This window comes from Lissotriton helveticus, chromosome 12, assembly GCF_964261635.1.
Source record: "Lissotriton helveticus chromosome 12, aLisHel1.1, whole genome shotgun sequence".
NCBI classification, from domain to species: Eukaryota; Metazoa; Chordata; class Amphibia; order Caudata; family Salamandridae; genus Lissotriton; species Lissotriton helveticus.
In genome coordinates, this window is record NC_136073.1 from 10,815,047 (window position 1) to 10,838,226 (window position 23,180).

General features: G+C 48.6%; 1 protein-coding gene across 2 annotated transcripts in view; it reads right to left on the minus strand.

Annotated features, from left to right (window-relative positions):
* Nucleotides 1-23,180, minus strand: part of PALM (paralemmin) — a 182,890-nt gene that overhangs the window by 118,331 nt on the left and 41,379 nt on the right. The window lies entirely within an intron of this gene.

Here is a 23,180-nt window from a genome sequence, read left to right on the forward strand (position 1 = left end):
TGGTGGTTAGCTGTTGCGTTGTTGATGGTTAGTTGTGTTGTTGATGGTTTTCTGTTGTGTTTGTTGATGGTTAGTTGTTGTGTTGTTGATGTTTAGCTGTTGTGTTGTTGATTGTTAGCTGTTGTGTTGTTGATGGTTCGCTGTTGTGTTTTGATGGTTTGCTGTTGTGTTGTTGATGGTTTGCTGTTGTGTTGTTAATGGTTTGCTGTAGTGTTGTTGATGGTTAGTTGTTGTGTTGTTGATGGTTAGCTGTTGCGTTGTTGATGGTTAGCTGTTGTGTTGTTGATGGTTAGCTGTTGTGTTGATGATGGTTTAGCTGTTGTGTTGATGATGGTTAGCTGTTGTGGTGTTGATGGTTAGCTGTTGCGTTTTTGATGGTTAGCTGTTGCGTTTTTGATGGTTAGGTGTTGCGTTGTTGTTGGTTAGCTGTTGCGTTGTTGTCGGTTAGCTGTTGCGTTGTTGATGGTTAGCTGTTGCGTTGTTGATGGTTAGCTGTTGCGTTGTTGATGGTTAGCTGTTGCGTTGTTGATGGTTAGCTGTTGCGTTGTTGATGGTTAGTTGTGTTGTTGATGGTTAGCTGTTGTGTTGATGATGGTTAGCTGTTCTGTTGTTGATGGTTAGCTGTTGCGTTGTTGATGGTTAGCTGTTGTGTTGTTGATGGTTAGCTGTTGTGTTGATGATGGTTTAGCTGTTGTGTTGATGATGGTTAGCTGTTGTGGTGTTGATGGTTAGCTGTTGCGTTTTTGATGGTTAGCTGTTGCGTTTTTGATGGTTAGGTGTTGCGTTGTTGTTGGTTAGCTGTTGCGTTGTTGTCGGTTAGCTGTTGCGTTGTTGATGGTTAGCTGTTGCGTTGTTGATGGTTAGCTGTTGCGTTGTTGATGGTTAGCTGTTGCGTTGTTGATGGTTAGCTGTTGCGTTGTTGATGGTTAGTTGTGTTGTTGATGGTTTGCTGTTGCGTTGTTGATGGTTTGCTGTTGTGTTGTTGATGGTTAGCTGTTGAGTTGTTGGTGGTTAGCTGTTGCGTTGTTGATGGTTAGTTGTGTTGTTGATGGTTTTCTGTTGTGTTTGTTGATGGTTAGTTGTTGTGTTGTTGATGTTTATCTGTTGTGTTGTTGATTGTTAGCTGTTGTGTTGTTGATGGTTCGCTGTTGTGTTTTGATGGTTTGCTGTTGTGTTGTTGATGGTTTGCTGTTGTGTTGTTAATGGTTTGCTGTAGTGTTGTTGATGGTTAGTTGTTGTGTTGTTGATGGTTAGCTGTTGCGTTGTTGATGGTTAGCTGTTGTGTTGTTGATGGTTAGCTGTTGTGTTGATGATGGTTTAGCTGTTGTGTTGATGATGGTTAGCTGTTGTGGTGTTGATGGTTAGCTGTTGCGTTTTTGATGGTTAGCTGTTGCGTTTTTGATGGTTAGGTGTTGCGTTGTTGTTGGTTAGCTGTTGCGTTGTTGTCGGTTAGCTGTTGCGTTGTTGATGGTTAGCTGTTGCGTTGTTGATGGTTAGCTGTTGCGTTGTTGATGGTTAGCTGTTGCGTTGTTGATGGTTAGCTGTTGCGTTGTTGATGGTTAGTTGTGTTGTTGATGGTTTGCTGTTACGTTGTTGATGGTTTGCTGTTGTGTTGTTGATGGTTAGCTGTTGAGTTGTTGGTGGTTAGCTGTTGCGTTGTTGATGGTTAGTTGTGTTGTTGATGGTTTTCTGTTGTGTTTGTTGATGGTTTTCTGTTGTGTTTGTTGATGGTTAGTTGTTGTGTTGTTGATGTTTAGCTGTTGTGTTGTTGATTGTTAGCTGTTGTGTTGTTGATGGTTCGCTGTTGTGTTTTGATGGTTTGCTGTTGTGTTGTTGATGGTTTGCTGTTGTGTTGTTAATGGTTTGCTGTAGGGTTGTTGATGGTTAGTTGTTGTGTTGTTGATGGTTAGCTGTTGTGTTGTTGATGGTTAGTTGTGTTGTTGATGGTTTGCTGTTGTGTTGTTGATGGTTAGCTGTTGTGTTGTTGATGGTTTGCTGTTGTGTTGTTGATGGTTGGCTGTTGTGTTGTTGATGGTTAGTTGTTGTGTTGTTGATGGTTAGTTGTTGTGTTGTTGATGGTTAGCTGTTGTGTTGTTGATGGTTAGCTGTTGTGTTGTTGATGGTTAGTTGTTGTGTTGATGGTTAGCTGTTGTGTTGATGGTTAGTTGTTGTGTTGTTGATGGTTATTTGTGTTGTTGATGGTTTGCTGTTGTGTTGTTGATGGTTAGCTGTTGCGTTATTGATCGTTTGCTGTTGTGCTGTTGATGGTTAGTTGTTGTGTTGTTGATGGTTTGCTGTTGTGTTGTTGATGGTTAGCTGTTGTGTTGTTGGTGGTTTGCTGTTTTGGTGTTGATGGTTTGCTGTTGTGTTGTGTAGTTGATGGTTAGTTGTTGTGTTGTTGATGGTTAGCTGTTGTGTTGTTGATGGTTAGCTGTTGTGTTGTTGATGGTTAGTTGTTGTGTTGTTGATGGTTTGCTGTTGTGTTGCTACTATCATCGGCAGCACGGCCGGGGCAATGTGCGGAACAAGCTGTGGCCTCCTGCCAAGAGCCCTGGCACTTACTTTTTCACAAATGAAACCCTGAAAAATGATTGTGTCCATTATGTTAGACCATATTTGTGTATTTATGGGTTAAATGTTTTTGTAAAGCGCTGATGCAAACTGGAGCATAGTTCAAGGCGCTGATGGAGAGAGAGGCCAGAGACAACAAAAGGTGTCATTATGTCCAGCCCTCGCCTGGTCCCAACCTTCTGTGAGCGCCTGGTGATGTGAAGCAGGGTGAAGGGCAGTGTGTGTGTGGGGGGGGGGGCAGAGGAAGGCCTCTCTTCCTGAGGAGTGCGTCACTCCCGCTCATAGCACACGCTCCTCCAACACACGCACGTTTTAGGAGCGGCCAAGAAGGCTCATCTCTCACAAGGGAAGGACTTCAGGAAACATGTCCTTTGGAAATCTGGCAGGAAGTCAAGTGAACTTCCGGGTGGGGCCCACTGGGGAGGAGGGGGCGTGATACACACTCTGGACAACTTGGCCGGCAGCCCCTGCTCCCCTCCTCCACGCGCAGCCGAGGGCTAATCCGGAGCAGTCCAGGAATGTGGGGAGGCCTGGGGGCGCCATCTTGGGGTCAGGCACCACTGTGTCAAGGAAGAGGCCCTGTAGAGAGACTTGGACCCCTTTGGTCAGATGATTGAGGATGGCTCGTTTGTTATGTATGGAAACAATATCATATTTTAATATTCCGTGAAGAGAATCATGAAATCATATGTTGGTAGGGACAGCACAGGAGAAACGAGGAGTTTGAATTCTGCAATTTTTATACAGCGCAAACCTGGCCCATGGACTTTAGAGCGGTTTGGGTGAACAACCAAATTAAAATTAGGGACGTGGAGATTAAGAGCCTGATTTTTTAGGGGGGGGGGGGACTCCTTCACAAAGTTGACGGGTACCCCTCCTGCCTTATTATTTATTTTATTTATTTATTTGATGCAGTTTCATATAGCGCAGACTTTACCCCAAGGTGTCAGAGCGCTTTACAATAGAACCAAATACATTAATTAAGGAGATTTACCCACTAACAAGTTACAAATACATTCAGAATGATTAAAAAGCTAAAGATAAAATAAGAGGTAGGCAAAATTAGGTTAATTGAGGTATAAAATACATGTTTACAATGTTGAGCTCAAGTGAATGCCAAGACAGCCCTGAGGGTCATTAAAAAGGGTAGAATTATTCCTGGAAGTGTCTTTGGAAGAGAAGAGTTTTAAGATCTGTTTTGAAAGTCCGGATAGAGGCGGTGATCCGCAGGCCTGGAGGGAGCGAGTGCCAGAGTCGAGGGGCGTGGCCTGGGAAGGATGGAGCCATCCACCTCTCCCTTTTGAAAGTTGGAGGCTCGAGCAGTAACTTTTATGCCCTAGTATTACAAGTGCATTGAACCCTAATCCACTTGTAATAAAGGGGGGCTCGATATCTGTCATGTTTGTGACAAAGTTACACCTCCGTAAAACTCAAAATCAGGCCCTAATAAATGTGCCCAGCAGCACAAGAAGTAGAGTCGAGGTAAAGTAAAAGTCCACATTTGTAAAGCGCACAATCACCCGTAAGGGTCTCTAGGCGCTGGGGGCCGTCGGGAAGATTAAGCGAGCTATTGCCCAGAGTCACATGGTGCTGGGCTAACCTGCCGCCGGAGCCGGGGATCGAACCGTGGTCCCCAGATTCCAGCGTCAGTCGCCCTGGCCGCGGCGCCACACCTCGAGGTCGGGACTTGAAGGCCCCTGGCGCCCCAGGAGTACGGATTCACCAGGGGCCTAACACAGGCCCCCGCACCCCCGCGGTGCGGGCGGCCCGAGCTGTAGGGGGCCCCTCAGCACAGTACTCAGAGCTCCCTCCGGAGCAGGGAGGCCCTCCGTTTACCTGGCAGGGGGCCACGTACAGGTTCCGCAAGAAAAGGAAATGCAAAGGGATGGGAAGGGGGTCGGAATACATTTCAAAGGTTGGAGTAAGGAATTTCGGGGTGCAGGTCCACCAGAAATCTAGAGGTGAGTAATTATTGATATGCTTGTCAATTATATAATAACGAAAGTATGACGTTACAACGCATACATGTACATTGCATGCCATTACAACACATTTTTCAAAACTACATTTACAACGCATTCCAGTACATCGCATTATACCTTTACAACGCATACCAATACAATGCATACCATTACATTGCATTTAAGGTAAGTATTGGATAGCGTAGGGGTAAAAATTACTATTCTAACTCCAGGTGGTGCAACAGTATGGAAAGTGTTGGTATTGTGTAGGGGTAAAAATTGCTATTCTAACTCCCGGGGGGTGCAACAGTAGGGTAAGTGTGGGATAGTGTAGGGGTTCTATGCGTTGTAATGGTATGCTTTGTCATGACATGTGATGTAATGCCTGTGTTGTAGTGATATGCGTTGTAGTGTCATGTGTTGTAGTCATATGCAATGTAATGGTTGCGTTGTAGTGACATGCGTTGTAAAGGATGTTGCAATGTAATTACTGCATTGTAAACGTAGTGCGATGTGAGGACTGCGTTGAAAAGGTAGTTTCCCGGTAATAACATCACGGAACACTACAAGAGCGGCTGGATGTGTGCACGGGAGGACGGGGAGTGTGGGAGTCAGAGAGTCATGTGCCAGGAAGTGTAAACACTACATGCAAACCCTTGTGAACAGGGCCGGACTGGGAAACAAAACCGGCCCTGGCAAAGTGCTCGGCCGTCCCCCCCTCGGGGGGCCGAGCGCTTTGCCAGGGCCGCTTTTCGGCCGATTTTGTTACAGGGCCGATTTTGCAGCTATGCTGCAAAAACGGCCCCCAGGGCCCAAAACCGGCCCCCACCCTTGTGGCCGACCGGGGGATTGCCCGGTGCACACAACGGCCAGTCCGGGCCTGCTTGTGAACCATAGGCCAATACTCTTACAGACCGCATATGTGTGTTGTATGGTAAGCCATCTATCGATTTACGTGCGCACTGGTCCCGTATTGAATGCGTCTCGACTGCCCACTAGCCTGAGCTGGGCGGTGGGTAACTAAAATGTCATCTCTTAATTTGTGACTTTTCTTTTTAACCTGTAGCTGATGTTTATTTCTCTGGAAGTCACTTTTGTTGAATTACTGTTTCACCAGCTCGCCCTCCATGCCTGCTTGCACTAGTTTGGGTAACTGAGATCACATGTGCATCTCAGAGGTGTTGTTTTTTATGTACAGTTTTACATCTTCCTCTTCTGTTTTTTTTTTTGTGATAGATGCTGCTCTTACTAACCAGCTGTGTGACTGCACGCCTTTTCGACTGAGGTAAGAAACCTTTGCCATGCACAATCAACCTGTCTATCTGTCTGTGTATCCTAATCACAAGCTATACAACTAGTTTTGTTTTCAGACCTACTACAAATGACAGAGCTTAAAAAGATTGAATTCTCATGTGTATCTATTCTCTTTGAGAAATACAACATTTTGTGAGTTGACATCACAGCTTTTGATATATTTGACGTTAGATGATTCCATTTTTGAGTTGGTACCCAGCCATATGAGTAGAACACTATTGAAGTTGACCATTTGCACTGCAGTGTCTTAGTCTGTGAAATTCTCAGAAGTAGATACATAGGATAACATGTGATGTACCTGTCTTGGTGTTTGTTCCATGATGTTTTTAGGATTTGTGCTTTTGTCTTTTGTAATTTCATTGTGTACACAATGTTTATAATTTATAGTTGTTCTGTGTTTGTAGTTTGTTTTTATGAAGTTTTGTCTAATATGTTTTAAACAGCCCTGAAGAAGTCCCAATGTCACGGGACGAAACGTGTTGGCTATGTCTTTGTCCATGCTTTTAATATGGCGTCTGTGATGTCTATATCTAGTGATTCAAATCCATTGTTACTTTGACTCCTTTCCTTCTTATTTGCAGTTTCAGACTTTGATTTGGGCCTTTACTGGACTCTTTTGCCTAATACGTTTGTAGGTGTGCTTCCCATTCTTGTTTGTAATTAGTAGAGCATCTTGGGCGGTTGGCCCTGGGAGTCAGCACTTCATTACTGGAAACTGTACTAAGTGCAGTGACTTTACCACAACCCCAGTGAACGGTTATTAATGGCTTTGTGACTGGACGTAGAACTACGCTAGCGCCTAGACGCCTTAGGGCAAGCGCGCACTTTAGAAACTCTTAATCAATCAACCATTTTAGTTGTGTTTTTCATCTACATATACATGTTTAATGTCTTTTGATGTTGCTGAATGTGGGGAGAGGATGTAGCCTTACGGCTAGTGCGGTCGACATCGAAGCTGGGGAACCAGGTTCGAGTCTCGGCTACGACGCTCCACATCCTGTGATTCTGGGCAAATCACTTAATCTCCCCGTGCCTAAGAAAAATGAATGTGTCCATCTGTAATGAAACTGGTGCTATGTAAAGCGCTCTGAGACCCGATTTCTCTGGTTTGGTTGGCGCTATATAAAACTCCCCAAAAAAACCTGTGAAGTTTGCTGAGGTGTTGCATGCCTTTACTGTATATATGAAAAAATCTTTCCTAGGCAATTACAGAGATTCAAACAGTACAGCATGGAGGACTCAACAAAAACAAACTATATGTATGGAAAAAAATCATTTAATCAATATAACAAATGCATTTAATGTAAATATTAAAAAATGACAAGAGAACATAACAATAATTCCTCTCAATCAATACATATAAAATATCTCATCTAACACAAACATAACATAAAAATCTCATTAAAATCCTTCATAAAATTAAAAAACACAGTAGTAATTACTACTGTGTTTTTTAATTTTATCAAGGATTTGTTTGAATCTCTGTAATTGCCTAGGAAAGATTTTTTCATATATGTATATTCCCTGTCCTAGGAATTGAACTACTTAGAATTCAGGGGGCCTTTGATAATTACTAGTGAATGTCTTTACTGTTTCACTCCACCAACCAGCTAGGTGGTGGTACCAATACTTTCTAACCACAAAAAAGCAGGTCTGTAGTCTGTCAAGACACTTGCGGTCACTCAGTGAAAGAAGGTAGTGTCTCTAACATGTTAAGAAGAGAGTTTTTTCAGGATTATAATCCTCACCCACCCTTCATAATATGTTACAGAAAGTATTTTCTATCCCTGAGTCAGGACAAGCAGCGGAGTAATGCTAAGTTTAGTTTCTGAAGAAGTACTGTCATCATAGGTAGACCAGGAGCCAGAGATGTCGTTAAGTAGATGTATTAGTTAAAGTAAGATGGCACAGGGTGCCCCACCGGGAGCAGCACCCCGCTGCTAAGCCCCACTCAATCCAGCTGGTCACTGATTCACAGCATGCACACACACACAACATCCTCTGACATCACACTCATGCAGGCCGAGCAGCCAGGACTAGGAATCATAAGATATGACACTAAGTGATGTGCCCCCCTGAAAATATGATGAGGGGCTCTGAGTCTTCCATATTTCACAGCTATCCACTGGCCTTGGTCTGAATACCGCCCCCCCTCTCCCTAAAGACTGGGGTCGCCCCTGCACCACGGGGGCCTGTGTTAAACCCCTGACAAGAAGTGTCATGGCAGTGTCCAGGCGTGGGCATGTTTGAGGTTGGATCTGATATCGGTTTGTGCCCGCTGTTCTATAAATACTCCTCGGCCCGCCTTGTGTTGGTACCAGTACTTTCTACACCCAGCACACTTTCTCCGAGCTCTGTTTTTTGGGCGTGGCATTAGCCAAGACCATTTGATTTTACAACAATCATATCTATAATATACTTTTTATGCGGGCTTTCGGGAGTCCTCTTCACCCATTGGCCAGTGGTTGTGCCAGTCATAATCGTCTTTCACCCAGTACCGCATGGGGCAGAGAGTGCATCCTCTTCACCCATTGGCCGGTGGTTGTGCCAGTCATATTTGTCTTCCACCCAGTACCGCATGGGGCAGTGAGTCCATCCTCTTCACCCATTGGCCGGTGGTTGTGCCAGTCATATTTGTCTTCCACCCAGTACCGCATGGGGCAGTGAGTCCATCCTCTTCACCCATTGGCCGGTGGTTGTGCCAGTCATATTTGTCTTCCACCCAGTACCGCATGGGGCAGTGAGTCCATCCTCTTCACCCATTGGCCGGTGGTTGTGCCAGTCATATTTGTCTTCCACCCAGTACCGCATGGGGCAGAGAGTGCATCCTCTTCACCCATTGGCCGGTGGTTGTGCCAGTCATATTTGTCTTCCACCCAGTACCGCATGGGGCAGTGAGTCCATCCTCTTCACCCATTGGCCGGTGGTTGTGCCAGTCATATTTGTCTTCCACCCAGTACCGCATGGGGCAGTGAGTCCATCCTCTTCACCCATTGGGCGGTGGTTGTGCCAGTCATATTTGTCTTCCACCCAGTACCGCATGGGGCAGTGAGTCCATCCTCTTCACCCATTGGCCGGTGGTTGTGCCAGTCATATTTGTCTTCCACCCAGTACCGCATGGGGCAGTGAGTCCATCCTCTTCACCCATTGGCCGGTGGTTGTGCCAGTCATATTTGTCTTCCACCCAGTACCGCATGGGGCAGTGAGTCCATCCTCTTCACCCATTGGGCGGTGGTTGTGCCAGTCATATTTGTCTTCCACCCAGTACCGCATGGGGCAGTGAGTCCATCCTCTTCACCCATTGGCCGATGGTTGTGCCAGTCATATTTGTCTTCCACCCAGTACCGCATGGGGCAGTGAGTCCATCCTCTTCACCCATTGGCCGGTGGTTGTGCCAGTCATATTTGTCTTCCACCCAGTACCGCATGGGGCAGTGAGTCCATCCTCTTCACCCATTGGCCGGTGGTTGTGCCAGTCATATTTGTCTTCCACCCAGTACCGCATGGGGCAGAGAGTGCATCCTCTTCGGGAAACATCCATAACAACGCGGGCATGACCCCGCACTGCTATTACAACGCTGCTATTACAACGCAAGTCGTTACAACGACTTGCGCTGGAGGGCGCTGTAGGATAGGGAATAGTTTAATTTTCTATCCAACACCTTCCCTACTCTCAACGTGGGCTGGAGTTGGAATAGAAAATTAAACTATTCCACTATCCAGCGCCCCCCAACGAAAGTCGTTGTAACGACTTGCGTTGTAAAAACTGCGTTGTAATGGCATGCGGGGTAAAAGCCCGCGTTGTAATGCCGTACAACCATCCTCTTCACCCATTGGCCGGTGATTGTGCCAGTCATATTTGTCTTCCACCCAGTACCGCATGGGGCAGTGAGTCCATCCTCTTCACCCATTGGCCGGTGGTTGTGCCAGTCATATTTGTCTTCCACCCAGTACCGCATGGGGCAGTGAGTCCATCCTCTTCACCCATTGGGCGGTGGTTGTGCCAGTCATGTTTGTCTTCCACCCAGTACCGCATGGGGCAGTGAGTCCATCCTCTTCACCCATTGGCCGGTGGTTGTGCCAGTCATATTTGTCTTCCACCCAGTACCGCATGGGGCAGTGAGTCCATCCTCTTCACCCATTGGGCGGTGGTTGTGCCAGTCATATTTGTCTTCCACCCAGTACCGCATGGGGCAGTGAGTCCATCCTCTTCACCCATTGGCCGGTGGTTGTGCCAGTCATATTTGTCTTCCACCCAGTACCGCATGGGGCAGTGAGTCCATCCTCTTCACCCATTGGCCGGTGGTTGTGCCAGTCATATTTGTCTTCCACCCAGTACCGCATGGGGCAGTGAGTCCATCCTCTTCACCCATTGGCCGGTGGTTGTGCCAGTCATATTTGTCTTCCACCCAGTACCGCATGGGGCAGAGAGTGCTTCCTCTTCACCCATTGGCCGGTGGTTGTGCCAGTCATATTCGTCTTCCACCCAGTACCGCATGGGGCAGTGAGTCCATCCTCTTCACCCATTGGGCGGTGGTTGTGCCAGTCATATTTGTCTTCCACCCAGTACCGCATGGGGCAGTGAGTCCATCCTCTTCACCCATTGGCCGGTAGTTGTGCCAGTCATATTTGTCTTCCACCCAGTACCGCATGGGGCAGTGAGTCCATCCTCTTCACCCATTGGCCAGTGGTTGTGCCAGTCATAATCGTCTTTCACCCAGTACCGCATGGGGCAGAGAGTGCTTCCTCTTCACCCATTGGCCGGTGGTTGTGCCAGTCATATTCGTCTTCCACCCAGTACTGCATGGGGCAGTGAGTCCATCCTCTTCACCCATTGGCCGGTGGTTGTGCCAGTCATATTTGTCTTCCACCCAGTACCGCATGGGGCAGTGAGTCCATCCTCTTCACCCATTGGCCGGTGGTTGTGCCAGTCATATTTGTCTTCCACCCAGTACCGCATGGGGCAGTGAGTCCATCCTCTTCACCCATTGGCCGGTGGTTGTGCCAGTCATATTTGTCTTCCACCCAGTACCGCATGGGGCAGAGAGTGCATCCTCTTCACCCATTGGCCGGTGGTTGTGCCAGTCATATTTGTCTTCCACCCAGTACCGCATGGGGCAGTGAGTCCATCCTCTTCACCCATTGGCCGGTGGTTGTGCCAGTCATATTTGTCTTCCACCCAGTACCGCATGGGGCAGTGAGTCCATCCTCTTCACCCATTGGGCGGTGGTTGTGCCAGTCATATTTGTCTTCCACCCAGTACCGCATGGGGCAGTGAGTCCATCCTCTTCACCCATTGGCCGGTGGTTGTGCCAGTCATATTTGTCTTCCACCCAGTACCGCATGGGGCAGTGAGTCCATCCTCTTCACCCATTGGCCGGTGGTTGTGCCAGCCATATTTGTCTTCCACCCAGTACCGCATGGGGCAGTGAGTCCATCCTCTTCACCCATTGGCCGGTGGTTGTGCCAGTCATATTTGTCTTCCACCCCGTACCGCATGGGGCAGTGAGTCCATCCTCTTCACCCATTGGCTATGTTCCCTGTGAGTGACAGCAATCTGTTCTGCCCTTTCACAAGGATCACAACCACACTGAAAGGGGCATATTTATGAGATAGTGGCGCAGCGCACCAAGTCCCCTAGATGCTCTGCACTGAGTCACTGGGAGAGGGCAGGAATGCGCTGTATTGACGGCATGCGGCACATTCCTGACTTTTCCCCCTGCGCTGGTGCACAACGGGCAGCCGTGCGCCAACGCAGGCCCTCTTGCACCATAGTGTACGGGAGCCTGCGTTGCATGCAGCATTGTTTCTATGCAGGAAGGGGCACTTTCCTGCACCAAAACATGGGAGCACCCACGCGGTGTGGAACGCCTTTCCAGGGCAGAGTAACTCAGCACAGCGATCTGCGCTGCGTTGCGTGATTTCAGATTTTTGGAGCGGCTCAATGCGGCTTCAAAACTCTGACTTAAGGCTTGCGTCGCTCTTGCACCATGGTGCGTCGCGCAAGAGCGACGCAAACCGGGTCATAAATATGGCCAAAGAATTCACCTTATGTGCAGAGACCGCAGTAACAAGGCGCACTTTTAGGGACCCAGAAATACTTGTGCTTTTGACTTTTTTTGTAATATTAATGGGAGTTTAGTCAAAAATAATACGGTAAATAAGCACAGATAAAGACAAAAGGCTGGCACCCACCACGTAACATCTCGCTTTCCTAATCCTGGTTTGTTTTTGTAATTTGCAACTTTTACCCAGGATTTAAGTGTCATGTCCGTGACACCCCCCTCCCTCGCGCTGGTCAGCTGCATACAAGGCTTTCTTAGCATGACCTGCAGCACATTTGAGCGATGCCGGGGCCTCGTGGTGAGGCAAATACAGAGCAGTTAGTCAGGGTGCTACAAGATCACACGTCTCTCGCCAGTTCTGTCACTGACAGATCTGTGTGCCTTCTTCATGGTCCGTCAGTGAAATACGGTCCTTGCAGGGAGTGGATGCGTCACGTGGGCATTCCTGGACAAGCCCCCTGCTGTCTACCCTGTCCCTGTCTGATACTGGGGTGAACGCCCCCCCCCCCCCCCCAGTCACATTTCCAATACTGGTATGACGTATGAACGGCCCCTCGCCCCCCCCCCCCCCCCAGTCACATTTCCAATACTGGTATGACGTATGAACGGCCCCTCGGCCCCCCCCCCCCAGTCACATGTCCAATACTGGTATGACGTATGAACGGCCCCTCGCCCCCCGCCCCCCCCCCCCCCCCCAGTCACATGTCCAATACTGGTATGACGTATGAAGGTCCCTCGCACCCCTGACACAGGTCCGACACCGGCAGGTTCGGTGGCCCCATCACAGGCCGATGCACCGAGGCTCTCAGCCAACATTTCACGGATTCCAGCCGCACTGCTGAGCACAACAACACACGCCGCATCTGGCCGCCGACCAGCTGCTTCCCACACTCATTCCAGCTCGGAGGGTGCGGACGGGAGGGCGGGCCCTCACGGGGCAGCGGGGAGGTCAGAGCCCTCCGGAGAGCTGGACTCCATCTATCCATCTCCAGCACTGCGAGCCCCGAGCAGCAACAAACACAAACCGACCGAGCGAAGAGAACCAGGCCTGGAAGAAAACAAAACACACACAACGCAACCAAACCACCAACGAACCAATGAGAAGCCCTAACCAAGAATAAAACAAAGCAACACCCGCAGGAAACCAGGCCCTGAAGAAAACAAAACAAACGCAACCAAACCACCAACAAACCAATGACCAGCACTAACGAAGAATAAAACAAAGCAACACCCGCACCAAACCAGGCCATGAAGAAAACAAAACACACACAACCAAACCACCAACGAACCAAGGAGAAGCCCTAACCAAGAATAAAACAAAGCAACACCCGCAGGAAACCAGGCCCTGAAGAAAACAAAACAAACACGACCAAACCACCAACAAACCAATGACCAGCACTAACGAAGAATAAAACAAAGCAACACCCGCACCAAACCAGGCCATGAAGAAAACAAAACACACACAACCAAACCACCAACGAACCAATGAGAAGCCCTAACCAAGAATAAAACAAAGCAACACCCGCAGGACACCAGGCCCTGAAGAAAACAAAACAAACACAACCAAACCACCAACGAACCAATGAGCAGCCCTAACCAAGAATAAAACAAAGCAACACCCGCAGGAAACCAGGCCCTGAAGAAAACAAACACACACCCAAACCACCAAAGAAACAATGACCAGCCCTAACCAAGAATAAAACAAAGCAACACCCGCAGGAAACCAGGCCTTAAAGAAAAGAAAACAAACACAACCAAACCACCAACAAACCGATGACCAGCACTAACGAAGAATAAAACAAAGCAACACCCGCACCAAACCAGGCCCTGAAGAAAACAAAACAAACACAACCAAACCACCAACGAACCAATGACCAGCTCTAACCAAGAATAAAACAAAGCAACACCCGCAGGAAACCAGGCCTTAAAGAAAAGAAAACAAACACAACCAAACCAACAACGAACCGATGACCAGCCCTAACCAAGAATAAAACAGAGCAACACCCGCACCAAACCAGGCCCTGAAGAAAACAAAACAAACACAACCAAACCATCAACGAACCGATGACCAGCACTAACGAAGAATAAAACAAAGCAACACCCGCACCAAACCAGGCCCTGAAGAAAACAAAACAAACATAACCAACAACGAACCGATGACCAGCTCTAACCAAGCATAAAACAAAGCAGCACCAAACCAGGCCCTGAAGAAAACAAAACAAATACAACCAACAACAAACCGATGACCAGCTCTAACCAAGAATAAAACAAAGCAACACCCACAGGAAACCAGGCCCTGAAGAAAACAAAACAAACACAACCAAACCACCAACGAACCAATGACCAGCTCTAACCAAGAATAAAACAAAGCAACACCCGCAGGAAACCAGGCCTTGAAGTAAACAAAACAAACACAACCAAGCCACCAATGAACCAATAACCAACCTTAACCAAGAATAAAATAAAGCAACACCCGCAGGACACCAGACCCTGAAAAAAACAAGAACAAACACAAACCAACATGTATCACAAAACCAGGTCCTAAACAAAACACACAACTAGACACCCAACGAACCAACACCTACAAGAAACCAGGCCTTGAACAAAATAAAACAAGAACAACTAAACCCTCAAACAACTAGCACTAACCAAGAATAGACACAAACCAACACTCAGCATGAAACCAAGCCTTGGACAAAACATTACAAACACAACTAAACCCCGAACAAACTAATTACCAGCACTAACCAAAAATAAAATAAAGCAACACCCGCAGGAAACCAGGCCCTGAAAAAGTAAACCAAGAACAAACACAAACCAACACGTATCACAAAACAAGGCCCTGAACAAAACACAAAACTAGATACCCAACTAACCAACACCCGCACGAAACCAGGCCCTGAACAAAACACACAACTAGACACCCAACGAACCTACACCCGCACGAAACCAGGCCATGAACAAAATAAAACAAGAAGAACTAAACCCTGAAACAACTAGCACCAACCAAGAACAAACACAAACCAACACCCAGTACAAAACCAAGCCCTGAATAAACCAAGAAAGAGCACTAACCAAGAATAAACACAAATCAACACCCACCATGAAACCAGGCCTTGAACAAAACATAACAAACACAACTAAACCCCCAACAAACCAATAATTAAGAATATAAACAAGCCAAAACCCTGCACGAAACCAGACTTTGAACAAACCAAGAACAAACAAGCAGCATCAAACCAGGCCCTGGACATAACAAAACAAAAAGCTAAACTCCCAATAAACCAACAACCAGCACTAATCAAGAATGAAAATAAACCAACAGACACCACTAAAACAGGCCCTGAGCAAACCAAAAACAAACCGAAACCAACACCAGCACTAAACCAGCCCCTGAATAAAAGAAACACAACTAAGCCCCCAATGAATCAACAACCAGCACTAATCAAACAAAAATAAACACAAACCAACATCCTGCACAAAACTAAACCTTTAACAAAACTGATATATCCTGCTTATTTAATCATATGTATTCCAGTTTACGTATCTCCCTGCTGCTCAGCCAGTGTGATGAGAGTGGCATGCCGGTATGACTGTGATGCTTGTAATGCTTGTGTGCCTGTGTGGGTGAGTGGTGACAGTTGGAAGATGGGCTGAGCAGCAGGCAGACTGCTCCTGGTGGGGCTGGCTTATTGGGATCGCCAGGCTTATGGACTGATGTACAAGATTGCCATCCTGCAAATTAAAGTTAATAAAGAAATACTTAAAATACAATTCGGCTACATCTGGTGAGATACAAGAAAAACACACAAAACTAGACCACGAACAAACCAATAACTAGCACTAACCAAACATAAACACAAATCAACAATGGGCACGAAACCAGGCCCTGAACATAACAAAACTAAGAAAATTAGACCCGAACAAACCAACAGACAGCACTAATCAAGAATAAATACAAACCAACACCTCATTCAAAACAATACCCTGAACAAACCAAGAACCAGCACTAACTATGAACAAACACAAGCCAACACCTAGCACAAAAACAAATTCTGAACAAAACAAAACAAACACAACTAGACCCTGAATTTACCAACAACCAGCACCAACCAAGAGTAAAAACAAACCAACACTCTGCACGAAACCAGACCCTGTACAAAACTACACCCTGAACCAACCAAAACCAGCACTTACCATGAATGAAGACAAACTAACAATCTGCACTTAACAAGACCCTGAACACAACAAATGAAACAAAACTAGACCCTGGACGAACCAAGAACCAGCACAAATCAAGAATAAACACAAACCAACACACAGCACAAAACCAGGACCTGAACAAAACAAATTAAACACAACTGGACCATGGACAAACCAACAACCAGCACTAGCCAAGAACAAACACAAACAAACATTCCGCACAAAACCAGGCCCGATTAAAAACAAAAACAAACAAAACTAGACCCTGAACGAACCAACAACCAGCACTTACCAAACCCCAGCTCAAAACCAGCCACTGAACAAAACAAAGCCAACAAAACGAGACCTCAGAGAGAACCTAGAACCAGCACTAACAAGCATTTGCAATGCAATAGGTCTCGCAGTTACGCATGTTTGAGCTATTGGCATTGTAAATGGCTATGCCTTTTATTTTGTTTTTGTTTTTAAAACATAAATAAAAGACATTGTACTTTACAATGGCAATAGCTTAAACTTGAGTAAATGCGAGACCTATTGCATTGCAAATGCTGCCTGTCCCTCATATTTCAGTGTGAAAGGTCTTCTCTGTAAATTGTGGTGAAGAGGTGAACTCTTTTCAATAGGTAGGCCATGCTAATGCTGCCTAGGAATCCAAAGGTGAAACAAAGGCTCTGATTCCCAGTCACGCAGTTAAGTGCTCACTTGATGATTTTTTTCTGGAGAGAGTCACCCCAATCAACCCCTACAGTTTTTGATGGAGCAAGATTATGAATGACCTAATGTCGCAGCATAACTGGTGGTGACAGATTTAGAAAACAAGAGCACACCGCGTCAAGAGCAAGGGCTGGAGGCGCTGGGATTCGCGTGCATGATAGGGAGACATCCATCGCTCCGGGGTCCTGAGTAAAGGGAGGGGCGGTGCACAGGGCTGTGGCAGAGGGCAACGAGTCCGGACCACCCCACGGGCCCGCCGTCCACCGGACAACAGGATCACCGGCCTGTCTGAGACCACGCAGTGCGCCAAGAGGCGCAGACGAGGCGCTATACACAACCCATGTAACAGAATGAACGAAACCCCCTGGCGATGGCCATCACTGTACACCAGTCCTTGCAGAGGAAGAGGAGCACAGACACCCCTTCCTTCTCACCACCAGACCACCCCTGTACCCCCCCCCCCCCAAAAAAAGCTGCGGCCCAGTAGTGACGCGCAGTGGGTGGGATGTATTCACGACCTCTGAAGGCGCGGCCGCGGCCTCTGGGTATGAAAGACTTTCTTCCCAGCGCTGCTAGTATGTCCGTATGTCTGTCGACTTGTCCATCTACATAGGTGTCTGCCGATCTGTTTATTTATGTCTTTGTCTCTTTGACTATAGGCATGTCTAGCCATCTGTCTGCCTCTCCCTTTATATGTCTATTTCTCTGTGTCTGTCTCTCTAGCTATATGTCTGCCTAGCTGTATGTCTGTCTGTCCGTCCATCTGTCTGCCTATCCATGTCTGTCAACCCCTGTCTCGTGGCACCATGAGAATACTGAACTTCCGGGGTCCCCGCACCCCTGTACTTCGTTTTCATCCTCTGTCTCTGCCCCTCCACCTGGGCGGGCTCTACTGGCCGATGGCGGGGGTGGTCCTCACTTCTGCGGCGCGGGGTTACCCTGGCAATGTTTAAGGGGCCCCCGCAGGGTCGAGAGGGGGCATTAATCCGCTGTGTTTGCTCACTTGTACCAAAGCCCCCCTCTCGCGCCCTCCTTGTAACCCCCCCCGGGCGCCCTGCCCTCTTGTCACGCGTTAATGGGATCACATGTTTTTAAAGAACAAGTTATGAGCACGAGGGGCAAATATGAGTGTATCCAGACCATTTAATCATTGGCCTCTCTTTAGAAACACTACCCCCCCCTTCTTTGGGCAGGCAAGTCGCGCCATTTCCACGGAATTCCAAGGTTAGGAGACAGAGACGACCGTGTCAGCCCCTACACCTCACCTCTTTTTACCTCACTTGATTGTGCCCGCATAAGCCTTATCTGTTTGTCAGTTGCTGGGCCTCAACTTTCCACACTACCCGATGTCCCTCACTGCCCTCCATGCCTACATGTTGGTTGTCCCTGGCCCTTCAGATTGTGCAAAGCCCTCTGCCCACACTCCTACCTACTCTCACGTGACCACCACTCCAGTACCCCGTTTGTCCGCCCAGATTTCTAGTCGCGTAACAAGGCTGCCACAAACTATAGCTTAAGTTAAGAGCAATGGTCCCCAACTCACTAGACAGCAACATTTTGGCGAGTTTTATATAGCGCGAACCGACCCGAAGGTATCAGAGCGCTTTACCAACTGTGTTACAGACGGACACACTCATTTTGTTATTTGCCCAGAATCACAGGATGTTGAGCATCCCTCCCGAGGCTTGAAGCCTGTTACTCAGATTCGAAGTCGACTGCTGTAGTCGTTAGGCCACATCCTTGAATCAATGCATGGTAGGGGCATGAAACGCCCTCGTACTCCTGGGTCCCAGTGCTACTGCAGCTGTTGCGCCAGTGATACCTATGCCTCATTTGTATCAAGTTTTTGCCCCATACCATACTTGAACCCGCAGCAGAGAGCACTGTGGTGCCCGCAATTCCGACCTGCCCCCGGGTACACCCCCTGATTGGACACTGGCAGGCTGATGAAGAGAGCGGACTTGCATGTATATGATCCTGTGCGAGCTGATCTCCGTTTGCCCCTTACTTTTCCGCATTGCAATGGTGTGTGCCCATTACAAAGGAAAACCTACCGTAGGACAAAATGCCGTAAAAAGCTAGCAGTGTCCAGTCAGTGTAATAACATCGCGGGACGGCGAAAAGCTCCGCAGTATCCAAGAGCACCAAAATAGTACAAAAAACATACAACTGTGTGTGTGCTTCTTAAAAAACATACTGATAAACAAAGCGCTGTGAAATGTTCCACAGTGCCCAGCGACACGTAAACAGTATAAAAAGCATATGCTCGCGTGTGTGCGCATCTTTAAAAACCTACGAAAAACAAAGCACTGTGAAAAGATGAGCAGTGTAAAAAACATATGCTTGTGATAGCGCATTTAAAAGGGTAAACCTACTGGAAAAGAAAGCTCGGTCGCTGGAGACGCCTGTACGAGCCGGACGAGCCAGTTCCTTTGGGCGGGACTTCCGTCTTCGGAAGTCCCGCGCACGCGCCCACGGAGTGCCTGAGAGCGGGGCTCCCATGCCTGAGGGAGAGCCCCGGCTACAGAAGTCCCGAATGGCGGTAAGTGGGGCTTAATTCTAGGGGGGAGGGGGGTGCGCTAGTATGTGTGTGTGTATGTGTGCGATGGCGGCGGCGGCCGGGGGAGGGGGGTCTTTGTATGTGTGCGTGCGTGTGTGTAGGTGCGCTGGTGTGTGTGTGGGGGGGTCTCTGTGTGTGCGTGTAGGTGCGCTAGTGTGTGTGTAGGTGCGGCGGCGACGGGGGGGTGTGTGTGCCTGTGTATGCGTGTGGCTGTGTATGTGCGCATGCAGTCAAATCCAGCACAAGAGAAGCGCGTGGCACCCTCTTGTCCCTCATTCCCCCGAGACCGGCAGCTATAAGTCTCCAGCCTGGACGCATCCTTCGGATGCTAATTCCAGGCGAGACCTAAAAAGGAATTGGAACAATTAAATATCCAGCATAAATCACAAACCTCCATACATCCAATACATCGCCTCGGTCTCCTCAAATACAACATGAAGGGGTTATGCCAACAGCAAAACGGTCTCTGCCTTCTCCTCCCGCACATCAGCACTCACTGAAACTTTAGAGAGCAGTGCAGACCACAGCATGGGTGATCCCAAACACAAAAGCTGGGAGCCACAGCACACATGATCCCAAACAAAACACATGGGAGCCACAGCACGGATGATCCTTAACACAACACCTGGGAACCATGTTATGGATGAGCCCTTACACAACACCTGGGAGCCACAGCACGGATAATCCCGAACACAACACCGGAAACAACAACACAGATGATCCCTACCACAATACCTGGGAGCCACAGCACAAATTATCCCTAACACAACACCTGGGAGCAACAGCATAGATGATCCCTAACACAACACCTGGGAACCACAGCACAGATGTTCCCTAACACAACAACTGGGAGCCACAGCACGGACGATCCCTAACACAACACCTGGAAACCACAGCACAGATGATCCCTAACACAACACCTGAGAGCCACAGCACAGACGATCCCTAACACAACACCTGGGAGCCACAGTATTGATGAGCCCTAACACAACACCTGGGAGCCACAGCACGGATGATCCCTAACACAACACCTGAGAGCCACAGCACGGATGATCCCTAACACAACACCTGGGAGACACAGCATGGGCAATTCCTAACACAACATCTGGGAACCACAGCCCAGATTATCCCGAACACAACACCTGGGAACCACAGCACAGATGATCCCTAACACAACACCTGGGAGTCACAGCACGGATGATCCCTAACACAACACCTGTGAGCCACAGCGCGGATGATCCCTAACACAACACCTGGGAGCCACAGCACAGATGATCCCTAACACAACACCTGGGAACCACCGCACAGATGATCCCTAACACAACACCTGGGAACCACAGCACAGATGATCCCTAACACAACACCTGGGAGCCACAGCCCAGATGATCCCGAACACAACAGCTGGGAGCCACAGTATGGATGATCCCGAACACAACACCTGGGAGCCATGGACGGATAATCCCTAACACAACACCTAGGAGCCACAGCATGGATGATCTCGAACACAACAGCTGGGAGCCACAGCCCAGATGATCCCGGACACAACACCTGGAGCCACAGTATGGATGATCCCGAACAAAACACCTGGGAGCCACAGCACAGATGATCCCAATCACAACACCTGGGAGCCACAGCACAGATGATCCCGAACACAACACCTGGGAGTCACAGCACGGATAATCCCAAACACAACACCTGGGAGCCACAGCATGGATGAGCCATAACACAACACCTGGGAGCCACAGCATGGATGAGCTGTAAAACAACACCTGGAAGTCACAGCACGGACGATCCCTAACACAACACCTGGGAGCCACAGCACGGATGATCTCGAACACAACAGCTGGGAGCCACAACCCAGATGATCCCTGACACAACACCTGGAGCCACAGTATGGATGATCTCAAACAAAACACCTGGGAGCCACAGCACCGATGATCCCAATCACAACACCTGGGAGCCACAGCACAGATGATCCCAAACACAACCCCTAGGAGCCACAGCATGGATGAGCCATAACACAACACCTGGGAGCCACAGCACGGATGATCCCGAACACAACACCTGGGAACCACAGCACGGACGATACCTAACACAACACCTGGGAGCCACAGCTCAGATGATCCCAAACACAACACCTGGGAGCCACAGCATGGATGAGCCATAACACAACACCTGGGAGCCACAGCACGGATGATCCCGAACACAACACCTGGGAACCCCAGCACGGACGATCCCTAACACAACACCTGGGAGCCACAGCACGGATGATCTCGAACACAACAGCTGGGAGCCACAGCCCAGATGATCCCTGACACAACACCTGGAGCCACAGTATGGATGATCCCGAACAAAACACCTGGGAGCCACAGCACCGATGATCCCAATCACAACACCTGGGAGCCACAGCACAGATGATCCCAAACACAACACCTGGGAGCCACAGGGTGTAGAGCGGGAATATCGACGGGAAAATATCGAATTACATAAATATCTCCGCAGAAATATCGACAAGAAGAAATATCGACAACAAAAATATAGTTTGACCAGAATATCGACAGACAGGTAAGTAATATCGATAACAATAATATAGTTGCAATAAATATCGTTTACAAAAACATAGTTTACAATAATATCAATTTTTTAATAATTATAAGTAATTTAGTGTTTTTAAAGAGTATTGTTTGTAAATTAATTATATTTTGTAGCATTTTATTAGTTAATAATGTATTTTATGTTGAATTTAGTGTTAATAGTTCCGTAGCGGGTTGTGGGTCCTGATCAACACCCGCTCCGTCCACAGACACGCCGTGGAACTCTGGAACCTCCTCGACGCTACATCACCGGACGTCGCCTTCCTCACGGAAACCTGGATGAACGCCTCCTCTGCACCCGACATCGCCATCGCCATCCCGGACGGGTACAAGATCATCAGGAGGGACCGCATCAGCCAGACCGGAGGTGGCATCGCCATCGTCCACAGGAACACCATCCGCATCACGACCGACGCCAACGACTCCTTCGCCGCAGCCGAACATCTCCACTTCCAGATTCACACCGACCCTAAGACGACCCTCAGAGGCACCCTCGTCTACAGACCCCCGGGACCACGCACACAATTCAGCGAAGACATCACAGACTTCATCAGCCCGCACGCCCTCCCCTCCACTGACTACATCCTCCTCGGGGACCTCAACTTCCACCTGGAGAGCAACAAGGACCGCAACACCACCGCCCTGCTGGAAAACCTCGCCAACCTCGGACTCAAGCAACTGGTCAACACCCCCACCCACTACGCCGGCCACACGCTTGATCCCATCTTCTCTTCCAGCAAGTACATCACCTTCAGCCACGCCACCGGACTCCACTGGACCGACCACAGCTGCGTCCACTTCAGCTTCAAAAGATCCACGACCCACCACCACCCTCAACAGGTACCTCACAGGAATTGGAGCAAGATCACCGCAGACCAGCTCACCACCTCCCTCAGCCAGAGCCCACCCGCCAACACAACGGACCCCAACGAAGCAGCCCGCAACTTCACACAGTGGCTGACCGCCTGCGCCGACGACCTCGCGCCACTAAAGAACCCTCCCAGCAGACCCAGAAGCAAGAAGGCATCCTGGTTCACCGACGACCTCAAGGACTCCAAGAAGACCTGCCGCACCCTCGAGAAAGCCTGGCTCCTCGACCGGACCACCGACAACATGACCGCCCTCAAACACGTCACCCGCAAGCACCACCAGCTCATCCGCACCACCAAGAAGAAATCCCTGAAGGAACGACTGGACAA